The following is a 13245-nucleotide window of genomic DNA, read 5'->3' as shown; positions in this document are numbered from 1 at the left end:
CAAGGTCATGTTAAATTTGTTTTGCTATAAGGATATATTCTACTGAAAAATAATATAACAAGACTATATTTGCAACTATAATAAAAGCAATAATAATGCTGACAAGTTCCTCCTGTTTCACTTTGCATAAATTGGAATCTGTGCTAGCCTATCTGAATATGATTACATTCTATTTTGAGACTTTTTTGTAAAAGTAATGCAATTAACTGCTAAATCAATAAATAAGAGATGATCAACATTTTCTTTTTAATACAAAAAACAATATAAACTGATATTACCGGCATGTGCTATGAAACAACCCTTTTTGCCACATAAAAATCAACATAAATCTAAAGCTTCCAAGTGCCCTACAAATTAATTCATATATTTATGTAGAATGAGTAATTTTAGCTGAAAATATACTTAACAGAAACCAATACAGCTCTCTGGCATAACAGTGTATTACACCTGTAAATCATTGTACTTCTATACTGTATAATTTAATAACATCAAACAATTAGATTTTTTTTTAATGCAAACTTATATTTTACCCTTAATATGATCTATTACAAACATTGATCCATCTAGAACATCACTGCATACTAACATGGATAGCACTAAACACCCATTTAAATTGGGCCCTGCACACAGTAGGTACGTGATTCCTATTCAGCCTTGGTATCTTACCACAGTCATACTCAGTATTTCAGGATGCCAACGTCCTTCAGGTTAGTCACCTCCTGAACTTTGCTAATTGACTTTCAGCTAGAAAAACACTAGCTAAACTCACCACATAAAGCAAAACCAAAACAATGTTCATTTCTTACAGATAAAAAATTTAAGCCTTGAACAGTCTCAACATTGTGATGCATCGATAAACCGAGAATAGCAGTAAAATAGACACAAGAACTACGGAAGTGTGATAATCAAACTCTCCTCTCAAGAGATAAATCATGTTCATTAGCAATGTCTGTCTTTCGTATTCCTGCTTCATCTCCACCCTCTTTGACAGGACACAGTAAATTCATTAAAAGTGAAGGAACAGTGGGCATGCTTGGTAATTTGCAGTCTGTTCACTTTGTAGAAAGTTTCTCCCAGTAAAATGAACCTTAACAATTTCAACCACTGCAGGAGATCTAAACTCAGACACACCTTTTGTATGGTTTGGCACTAAACTTTAATACAAGACAGATTTACAGGTAGGTGAGTGTCTCGTTGTCTGTGGCCCTGGTTTTACAAGCCTACAGGACTACTAGGTCTCTCTGTTTCAGCTACCCCACCCTCACCCAGTGTTCTACCTGTGCCAAGAGGCTTTTAAAGAAAAGTCTTTTTCTCTCTTAGCAAAGGTGCTATATATTGACAGTTCAGTGAGTTATGATGCTCTTAGTTCAAGTGTCCTCTGTGATACATTTCAAGTGAGATACTGAGTGACTCAGATTGTCCATTAGACTGAAATTCAAGAAGTGATACCTTTATATACATAGAACAAACAAGGTTCAAGTATTTTGAATAGGTTTATGTGCTAAAATGACTTTATATTAACAACGTATCTCAGACCATATTTTCCCTTACCAAAATTTACTAAGTGTTAGCAAAATGCTTACATTCCTTACTAATATATCTTAATTAATTAATAGAACCATCAAAACCATGTAATCCTTATCTAATACTTCGTCTGAGTACCTTCCAGGGAGAGTAACTGTAAGTATCAAATTTCTAAATGAGTAAATGGGGACATGGGGAACTGAACAACCTTCCTAAGCTCTCAATGAGCCCATTCAAGTACAACCAGCCACTGAATCAGTTTTCATGAGCTTCAGGGCAACAACAAAACAAAAAATGTAAAAATTGACTACATTTAAAAACCCAAACAGAACTAACTTGAAGTTTCAAGCACTCCACATCATCCTCATTGTTTCAGAGGAGGCCCAGAGCACTGGGGAAGCTTTACTGAGGGAAAAGCACAGGGCACGGCAGGGTCAGGAGAGTTGTAGCCAGGTGCATGGTTTGGACCAACAAGAACATGTTCCAGTCTTACGTGGACCATCCTCCCACCGTCTGCACAGTCTCAGCAGCAGCTGGAGTTAACAAAGGGTTTTGTCAGTTCTGTCTGTAGCTAAACGCACCCAAAGGGCCAAACCAGACAGCTCTGTGTCCACCAGTTTCAATTTCCCAGCTGAGGTGATCCAGCAGTTGTTTTTACACCCAGATGTGAAGAGAAGGGTTTCACAGTGGTTTGGAGCAAACCTCAGACCTGTGTTCCTACATCTGTGGTGAGATGCCATTCATCTGCAAGGGCAAGGAGCCATCTGATGCCTTTCTTTCATGTCTCTTGTTTAGGTATGTGTACTGATCAGAGACAAAGAAATACAGAGAGGTACTCTCAAATGATCTGCCTCACACCCCCAAATTTTCAACATTAATATGGGACCTCTTTCTCCTCCAAGTTTGGGATTATCCCTAATGTTTTCTAAACCAGTTCTCAGACTTCACCCTTTCATTCTTGATTCATGGGTTCAAAATTGCTAACTTAAGTAATGAAGCAGTACAATAATAAAAAAGAAGTTATTCCTGCCCCAGAAAACATCTAAGCCTAATTATGGATATTAGTTTTTAGTGACATCAAAATGAAATTTTGATTTCTAGCAGCAATCTAGCGTGTGAGTGTGAATGGTAGGGACAATTTATCACGAAGAAGGAAAAATGGTACATACTGTCACATCATGTATCATAGAAGTATCAAAATTGCTATGGAAACTGTGCACTTTTTATAGAGTAGGCACATAAAATTCACATAATATGTCAGAGAATAAGTTACTACTGTCCTGAGGCTGTAATAAGATCTACACCCTTATTAGTAAAAAGATTTGACAGATTTTGTTTATAATGAATACTTGTAGCCAATGAGTTTGAGTCAAAGTCACCCTATTTTGACCCATCTACTTGCTTTCAGGTTTCTGTCCCCGTTAGATACAGAGAGAGCGCAGAGTAATATGATTTCCAACGGTTATTAGATTCCATTATAGTCAATTGTGATATGACAGGGAAATCGGCTGTACCCAAGTTCCACATTCACAATTATTAGGAGGAAATTCCTTCTTAGCCTTGGATTTTTTCCTATATTATGCAGACCTATTCTTAGCTTTTATCTGTTTTGTTTACAATTTGTTGCTGAAGACAGAGAGCATATAAAAATTTAGGATTCATTCGATAAGACTGCAAACAGAAAAATCTGGGTTTTAATACAAAATGGTTTTAACACAAAAAAAGTATTTCCTGTGAATAATCTAAACACTGCAGCCTTTTGCCACCCTGATGTGTGTGTGACATGTTTCTCATTGATTGACAGCATCTCTGATGGGTTTGGTTGGAGAAAAATGAGCTTGTTTAGGAGAGCAGAAGATACTACAATTAGGTTTTGCAGTCCAGTGATAGAGTGACTGGTAAAAGAAAGCAAAGTGGAGAAAAATGGTTGTACATGTAACACCCTAGGGTGCATGGGTACATTTATCACCTTGTTTTATATGACACACTGGATGAATGTTGATGAAGACTGTCAGCATCAATGTCAGTGAAAAGCAATTCCACAAGTAAAAGAGTTTGTATTAAAAGACTCGCCACCAGGAGGAAATTCACATGATTACTTTATAAATAAACAACCCACAAAATGGAGCAAAGCAGATAACTGTGGATTAAAGATTACTGAAGACAACACAGCTGCAGTAGCCATGCAGCAATCAGACCAAAATATCTGAAAATAATAGGGACATTAAAAAATCCAATGTAAAATGAGTACACTACAGCAACGATCAAGTATAATATCTGAGGATATCCTGGGGAAAGCAGGATCACACCATAAGTAAACACATTATATGTTACATTGTTTTACAGTAGTCTATTACCATTAAACCACATGGTAACAACTAACAAGTCTGAGTTCATGTGCATCTCCAAATGAAATGGGAAACAACTCCCAGAAATCAGAATTGTTGAAATGATTACTAACTCCTATAAATAACTTCTCTTTGTCTATTACAACAAAAAGCAATGCTCAGCAATTAAAACAAACAACCCCCCCAAACCCACAAACAAACAAAACCCAACCAACCAACACCTGCAAACAAACAAAACACACCAAACCACTGCCAACAACTCAACAAACCAAAGCAACCTGCTGCCGAATTAGGATTACCTAACGTACTCCCAAACCTCACCAGCAGAAAACCCATGTAAATTCCAAGTTTTTGAAGATAACTGGAGAGTGAAGGTGGATCCATTCAACCCCAACCATGCTTTTGTCAAGCAATGCTCCATTACACACTCAAATTCTGCCAGGAACTACAGGGTTCCACTTTCTGTGCTCCACACACAGCACCACGGGAACTCACCTACACAACACTTCCTTCGCATTCCTCTGTATCACGTTGTGGAATGCTATATCTTTACCTCTTCATCCCTAAAACCTCAGTCTACCATCGCCTCCTCTCTTCCTTTTGACAGTGCATGGAATGGGGTTGTGCATTTTTGGCTGAAAGGGCCTCCACACCATGACAGTGAAATTAAAGGTTCAGAGCCATTTCTCCCACAGGTAGTGGATGCCCCATCCTTGGAGACATCCCAGGCCAGGCTGGACGGGGCTCTGAGCAACCTGAGCTGGTGAAGATGTCCCTGCTCATGGCAGGGGTGGCACTGGATGAGCTTTGGATGTCCCTTCCAACCTGAACTATTCCATTATTCTATGATTTTATTTTTCAACAAACTTTTGCTATTAAATTCTGAAAACTTATCCTATTTTCCATTAGCTATGGAAAAACAAGCTTTTGAGAAAAACTGCTTCACTGAAATTTCATTTTAAGGATTTTAATTTTTATGAATGTCATACTTGCATGTACCTATATCCTCTATTAAATGCACAGCCTTCACTTTTCAATATATTTAAGGAAATTTAATGAGTTTAATAAACTTAAAGGGATGTTATATCTGTTCACTCCGTAAAGATTGTTTATTTCAGGAAATAAACCATTTTAAAATGAGTAATATGACTTTTAGAGTTATGACTATCTCATTCAATTAGTTTCTGTAATTATTGTCATTCCACACAGTATATGCAGTGCTAAAAGAGAAAATACATTTTCAGGAATTACAGTGTAGGTGTACAACTGTTATTGTTAATGAGCCATAAACTTAAGTCTCCCGCTCTGTAAATTCATGCCAGCGTAATGCAATTTGGCAAAATAAGTTGACAGTTACAGTTGGACAAATAATGTTGTATTTTAATATTTTCTATGAGATTGTTATCCTCTAACACATTTAATGTAATTTATTTTTCCTCTATAATTTAGAACACCATCCTACTTTAAAAGAATATGTTGCAATAGACTCAAGGGAGATCTCAACAGTACTGAATTCTCACTGCTCAGTTACATGCTATCTGAACTATAGACAGGGGATCTATTATACATTTTTTCCTCTACCTAGATTTGCCTTATCTCAATTTCAGAGAGATACTAAAGAACAAATTCAACTTAATCCTAGATCTTCACAACTCATAGACTTAGACTTTGCTTATATTAGCAAGTAGAACACACCAACAGGAGCAGATGTGGGAATGAAGCAGTTAGTACTGACTGTGTGTGTAAAACTCAGAATTAGCTTGAGTCTAATCCCCATGCACTGCAGTGCATCATGCACACTCCTGGAGAAAATCTTCAAGTACAGCTTTATGTGTAAGGTATCCATATCACATATTCCTTGACTGGTCCCATGCAAAGCTCACTAGGGGAAAAAACTGGGAGATTTCCTTTGTAAGGCCACGCAAACTAAAGTAAAACAGTAGGGTAGCTGTACTCTCAGTGGCCGAACTCAAAACGCATCATGCCCAATGAATGAAATGAAAAGATTTTGAATCACACTTTAAAAATATCTGAGACTAAACAACAGATTTTGGTGCCACAGCTTCTGCCTCTGCAGTATTAGAGTTCTCATGCTCAGGAAATAGTAATAATGAATGTTCTTAATACAGCAGAAGTTTAGAATTGTCCAGTACCTCCAGAACCTGACACTGAACAGCCAGACTCAACACACTGATGAATGTGTGTCTGCTGCACTATGAATATGTTTTGTTATGCATAGATCATCATAAAATATTTGTAGTTAAAAAAAAACAACAAACAACAGGCATCAGGCTGCTATCACGCCACTGAAAGGAAAAGCTTTGATCAGTGATTTCTTTTCTTCCACTTCAGGAAATTACTGTTGACAATTTAAAATTAGTAAAGAACAACCATGTTCTCTATTATGATATAGGAATTTAAGTTACATTTTTTCACTGCTATACACCTTTGATGGTAGCATACCTGAGGTTTAAACTCAATAGAAGACAATTTCAGTGGACCTTTTTACCCCGTATTACAACAGCCAGAAATACAGTTAGCCCATTGCCATGCTCTGTCCTCGTTCAACATCCCCTGAAAAGCTCACTGCTGCTCAGTCAGTTGGTTCCTCACCTTAACTGATTTTCTCTCTCCTCAAGTTGTGACAAAGCAGAATAAAGGCCACTTTTCCAACATATGAAATGCAGTTTGCAGACTCAAGAAATGAGGGCACACTCCCTGGCCACAGTACTACAGAACAGAGTAGGACACAAAAGCAAAGATTTTCCAAAGTAATCAACAGATTTAGAGTGACTCAAGCCTTGTGTTCGTGATGTAGGTCACATCCTGAAACAGACCCAGCTTCTGAGGAGGGACACTCAGCTATTCTTGCTAATCTATCAATCAAAATTGTGATAAATGAAGAAAAAAGTTTCCTGTCATTTCTAAAAGTTTAGTCATAACATTCATATTTATATATTTATGTGACACCTTTGCTTGATTGAATCCATTTATTCTCCTGGCTTTTACAAAGATTGTTATGTTGGACTCTGAAGTCAGCAAATTCATTGGGACAAGGCAAAGGCACTGTCACTGTCAAACAATTTACATGGCTACACTTTTTGTGGTTCCTCAGTATTTAAAAAAAATCTTAGTTTTGGTTCTGTTTAAATTGAACAATTGATAGAGTTAAGGTTAAATTTCTATGCTTTTAGAATTTATTAAAAAAAGAGGAGAGAGGTTGGAACATTTTTGCCTTTCTCTTGGCTGAGCAGGATTATCCATTGAAATGGATATCTTTCTGCAACTGTTACACAGTTTCAAAATTATACTCTTTTAATGTATCCATTACTGTGTTTAAGTCAATTGCTAAGTCATTCAGCAGTTCAATTCAAAATTAGGATGCCAATGAAGAAGGTATTTATAAGCGCATGGGAGGTGATGGAACAGGAAAGGGCAAGACAGGTGTTACTTGTATGGTTTTTAAGCTACCCTGTTATCACCAGAAAAATAAAAAAAACCCCAGCATCTCAACCTTCAGAACAGAGCTGATAAAAACATTTTATTTCATTTATGATTATATGAGTAAGAGCTGCCAAAGCCTCCTGTTGATATCCATCCCATTCACATGGAGTGGAGACAATTTCTATTTGCATGTCTGGGAGATCTGGGCTTTAGTCATTTTGTAGATACAACTTAATTCCTTTTCTCTACCCAGTACTACCTATTGCTATAGCATTTAAAAATATAATGCCTAATTTCTTGTACGTGATGCAGTAGTACAAGATAAATACTTCCAATCAATTATCTATACAAACACACTCTTCAGCAGAGGCCCATGTATTTCAGAGATGTTCAGGCAGTTGCCATGAAGAAGTTCAATATCGAACTTAGCGTTCAAGAACACCAGCGATGATACTGAGAAAGACAGAAATCTCCAGTGAATCCTCATTCTGATAATTTTAATTACTTTAATAATATCTCAATACTTAATTGCAGAGCTAGGTTATAGAGAAGCACTAATGCAGGCAGCACACTGTGCTCAGTTTTTCCTACTTTACACATCAGATGTGCATATTCAAATTAACGAAATGCAGGAGTCACAGCGTCAGTATTTTTGCTTTACAATTTTTGTTCCAACCCCGACAAACACTCAGCAAGCACATGGCCAACAACTTTCAGCCCGTAAACTACTCTGCATTATCTGTCTCCATCAATACCACTGTTTCCACCAAGATGTGATGTTGGCTTGCGTGAAGTATCATTTGAGTAAGTTACAGACAAGACTCCTTTAGAATTCCTACCACAATTTTAAAAATGTCCACTCACTTGAAGTTTTACTTTCCTAGGAAGTAATTGTTACACAATAAACTACACAAAAATTATATCCGGTTGTTACTTAACTTTTAAAGGAACTAATCACAGAAGAAGCAAACTATTCAACATTTTCTGGGTGCTTAGGAAGCACACTCACTCTTTATTGAAGTCCTTCGATATTTTCTTACTGCAAGCTATCAGAGATAACAAATGACACATTTAGAGGATGATTGAACACACTACAAATGTTAAGAATGGAGGAGCACACAGTTGCTCAGCACAGCTGGCGCTGTAATTGAGATGCATTGCAAAGCTTCTTGGTATTCAGCAGCCTTCACACTTTCACAGGAGGACCCCATTTAGCAAATGCTGTTGAAACAAACATGTATTGTAAGAGCAAAGTAAGCAAAATGTTTTGCTCAGGACTTTTCCTCCCTAAGACATGACCATAAAACCATAGAGCAAGACAATTCTCTTCTGCACTCCAATTAATCCTACTGCAGTAAGCCCGAGAAGCCCTAACGTGATGATCAGGACTCACTGATAATGCAGAAAGACCAAAGACCTGGTGTCTATCAGTTGGCCTCATTGCCCCGCTCACCCCATCAGTTTCCACTAGAACCATGAAGCAAACAAATTTTGCCCAAACAGAGTATTGAGAGGTGCCAAGTTGAGATTTTATATTTAAATGCTCTTCCAGTCCTTCCATTCCTCCCTTTCTTTTCAAACACCTCTTGAGTAAATGAAATTGCTTGGGGCACTGGCAGGTAACATCTGCCCCTGCTTCCTATGCATCTCACTGAAGGGCCACCACAGACCCAAGCAGGTGAAGCAGGACCCAGAAAGTGGGAGGAGAGAGCTTGGGGATCTTCATTGACACTGGTCTTGTAGCCCCCAACATGCCACACCTGATGGAAAGGGAAGGGTGGCAGATGTTCTTCCAAACCCCAGGCTGAAGTGGCAGCTGCTGAGGGGCTCTGCTGTACCCAGGGGCAGAGGCTTTGCTCCAAGCCTGTGCCCTACTTTGCTGTCACACTCCACTCTAAGAAAAAACATGAGCAGCCATGGAAAATGAGCTGTAACTTGTGAGGAAGCAAAAGAAACAGGGACTTGGCATACTATACATACAACAGAATCAGGGTGAACATTCCCAGCTTATAGTTTAATGGAAGAACAAAATTACAACTCAGTAAATCAATTAAACTATAATTCAGTAAATGGTGTAACTGAAAGTGCACCAGTATTGCTTCTCAGTGCACAGCTGCTATTCTTTATGGATTCAGATGTGAAACACTATAATTGTATTAAACAGGGCAAAAATTTGAGTTCCCCTCTCTGTCACATCACAAATCTTCATATATAATAATTATTGCTATTTGCTGCAGTTTTCAGTCATTCACTTTGGCAGTAGACAAACTGTAGAGAGGGCAGTGGATTAATATAAATGGATAGATCACATCCTATGTGCCTGAAGGACTGAGCTCCTAAAAACAAATTTACTTTCATCTAACAAAGCCGTTGATTGTTTTATTTTCCATAAGACCATGCCCCCTCTGATCTCTACCACTTTATCTTCTCATATCATATGAGGTCTCTTATAAGTTTTAGGCTTTCTACCAAATATTCACACAGGATAAAGAATGTTAAATACAAGTGCCTCAAAAACCAGAAACTGTTGTCAGCTAAAGCTATATCTATACATAAATATATCCACAAAGGAATCTTGTAGCATTTGGGAACCTAGATTAAAAATAAAGAAATAAAGAAAATTGGTCCCATTGAATCATAAGTGAGATCGAAAATGCACTTGAGCCCTACCTCAGACATACCCAGCTTTTGAGACAGTTAGGAGTGGGCTCAGGTACAAGTTTAGAACAGAGACCTGGGCTGGTTTAGATTTTTGTTCATACCCAGGGTGTTCCACACAGCAGCATGCCAATACACAGAATTATCAGCACATCAAAGACATTATATTTATCAAATCCTGCCACAGCACATTTACTAGCTGTATGATGGATGTTGTTGTAGCAAGCAAGGAACACTTTGATGTACGTGGCCTTCTTTGATTAATGAGGGCTCTTGCTGAGAAGCTGCATATGGAGTAAATTACTCTTTTCAAAAATGGCTGATTTGCACTATTGTACTAATTATGTCACCAGCTCAGAGTCAGTTCCAGATTCAGTCACCCAAAATAAAGAGATAAAAATTCACATATACAGGTCACGCTTTTGTCACACACATGCATCAGCTCAAAATTCTAATTAAATTAACTTAGTTTCTTTCCTTCTGCAGAGAGCACTGCTAAGTATTTCTTCCCTCCACTGATAGTTTCTAAAATCTAATAGCTAGCAAGTGATTTTTCTCTCTGAAATGAATGCATTTTTTGTAAATACTGTTGTATCTTTAGAGACAGTGTAAGAGTGCTGGAAGCATTTTAATTCTTCACAAGAAAAAAAAATGGGGAGGGGTGGGGTAGAAGGAAACACAATGCACAAAGCCTGCCTCTTAAAAGCATTTTCTAGATTAATTCTACCAGCTAGCAAAACACTACAAAACTGAAGTTATTCCATTAGCCTCAATTCTCTAAGCATGTGGTGCCTTAAGCAATTTATCCACTTAGTGTAAAAACAACAACAAAAAAGTATTTCATTTAGAGTATTAAAGCAGTGTTACTTTCTTAAAATTTTGAGCGGTAAATATTTTATCATGTTAATTAAGTATGTTTGCAGACTCCAATTCATTTTAACAGATGGCAAAGCCAGTACTTTGCCTCGGATCACACGGAGCGCACAGAACAAACTCTGATTTTTATCATTGGACATATGAGCAAAATGAAAGAGAGCACAAAGAGACGTGTTCCTGCCTGTGGGGTGACACTACACTGAGGAAGTTACTGTTTCCTAAGTGCACTTTCTGTTAGGAAGTTCAGGTTTAATCCAACTTTGATTTCATAATTCAACGCTTTTATATAACGCTGTTTGCTAGAGTTACATGACAGTACATTATTTCCAAAAAAAGACGGAAAGCAGTAGCCCACATTAACTCTATGGCTTGCACAATAAAACAGCCCAAGATACCCTGCCATGTCACATCAAGCTAAAGTTTAAAAAGCCTTCTCAAATTTGCATGCGTAACACTCTGGTGAGTGAATGCTTAATGTTAATTGAAAAGAGAGGTTTGCATTTGACAGGTATTTGGTTTCACCTTTCTATAGCACCCAGGTTTCCACGGACTCTAGTCCACGATCACAGAGATCTGACCCACAGCCAATGGATGCACTGTGTTGAAACAGAAACAGATTCCTCTGCGAAGTCAAATGTTTAGTAAATGACAGATCACAAGTACTTTGTGCGCATCATCTGCAGGCTTTTTCTGAGAGAAGTCAGCCACATGGCTGGTCTTCTCTAGAGATTTCTGCAGACACTTCTGAATTGCTGCAAGGAAGAGAAAGAAAACAGATTCCCTGAAAGGTATGGTTCCCATATCAACAAAAATATTGCTTTCAATGTTTTTTTTTTCCACAGTAGTCTTTCATTGAAAGCAAGTTCACCAGGTATATAAAATGCTATCAAGTTTCCTGAAAACATAATCCAGAATTCCTACACTGTCAATAAAACATCCAAAGTTAGGTGTTTCCAAATTGTTTAGGAGGTAGCAAGCTACAACTTTCATACCTTTCCTGCAAATACATTTCTCTTGTCATAGAACAAGCTGGAAAAGTTTTTTTTCCAAAGCCATATTGGATTTTATAGCAATATCCACAAGGGGAAATTATGGGGGAAGGTGTTGAGGAAGAAGGGCATTCAGATCTTTGACAGGTCTCCCTGGACATGCTGCTGAAAGGTTAGGAGCTTGCTCTGGGAAACTGGCACGCACAGTGAAATATAGTGCTGTCACCAGACAGCCCGCAAGGAGTTGATGAACTTGCTCAAAATTTCTGTAAAATGTCACATATTGGCACAAAAATAATTCTAGGCCTATAGACAAACATATCAAGCAGGTAGGGCCATACGATAGGTCTGCCTAGGACTGTGAGCCAAACAGCAAACAGTATAAACCTTTTCAGTTCTACTATTACAGAACAGTTAAAACAATGACTATGTATTAAGCGAGACTCTTGGTGCTCTTTTTGGTGCAGTTTCACTGCTGCTGCTTCCAGACTTCCTGAATCTGATTAAATTTGGAACACATTATTTTTAAAATGGGTTTTAAATATTAGCAATCAACATGTAAGAGATATTTTTAATATTCTCTACTTATGTAAAAACAAAATACTAAGTCTGAGTAAGCTGAAGTCTTCCAAGCTTCTTTAGAACACCCTGAGATTTGCCTGATTTCTCCTCCACATGTGAATTCAGCTCCCCAGAACACCTGAGGACAACTCAAGCTCCTTCTTCTAGGATAGGTCAGCACAGAGCCTGACTGGTGCAGCTTCCTTGAGATGTAGAACAACTAATCAAGAATAGCCTTGTTATAATGTGGGTTTAGGTCTGGTTTAGAAAAGCATTTGGAATAGAGGTTTGGTTTAAATCCAGAAACTGAACTAAAAGTAATGCAGGTCAATATGCTGGTATTACAAGACTTTTACTTCTGATCGGTCACACCAAGAATTTCTGTATCACGTTGTTCAAGGTAACAAACAGATTAAAAGGTTATATTAAAATCTTACTTAAATTTCAAAAGTGGATGAGCATGGTTCTAATTCACCATACCCAATACCTTTATCCCCAGTTTTCTCAGACTTCTTTCCAACCTTGGAAGCTATGAGCAATGTAGACCACGTTATCTAATGTAGATGACAACTTTTCCCCCAGGACCTTTCTGGACAAAATATTTTTGTTTGGAATTCTTTCAAACTTCAGTATTTCATCATCATCTAATTTCTAAGTCAAAAGTGTCTGCCCATGAAAATTTTCATATTACTTTATATAATAAAACTACACGGTGCCAATCCTTTTGCTGTTTCCCAAGAATTTCTACCATTAATTGCCTACACTAGATAATAAACTAGTAAATTAGTTTCCAAAACAAAATAATAAAATCTACAGAGTTGTGTTCTCAGACCATAATATTTTCC

Source organism: Patagioenas fasciata, chromosome 15 (genome assembly GCF_037038585.1).
Source record: "Patagioenas fasciata isolate bPatFas1 chromosome 15, bPatFas1.hap1, whole genome shotgun sequence".
In the NCBI taxonomy this organism is placed as follows: domain Eukaryota; kingdom Metazoa; phylum Chordata; class Aves; order Columbiformes; family Columbidae; genus Patagioenas; species Patagioenas fasciata.
Note: the sequence above shows the minus strand (reverse complement) of the source record.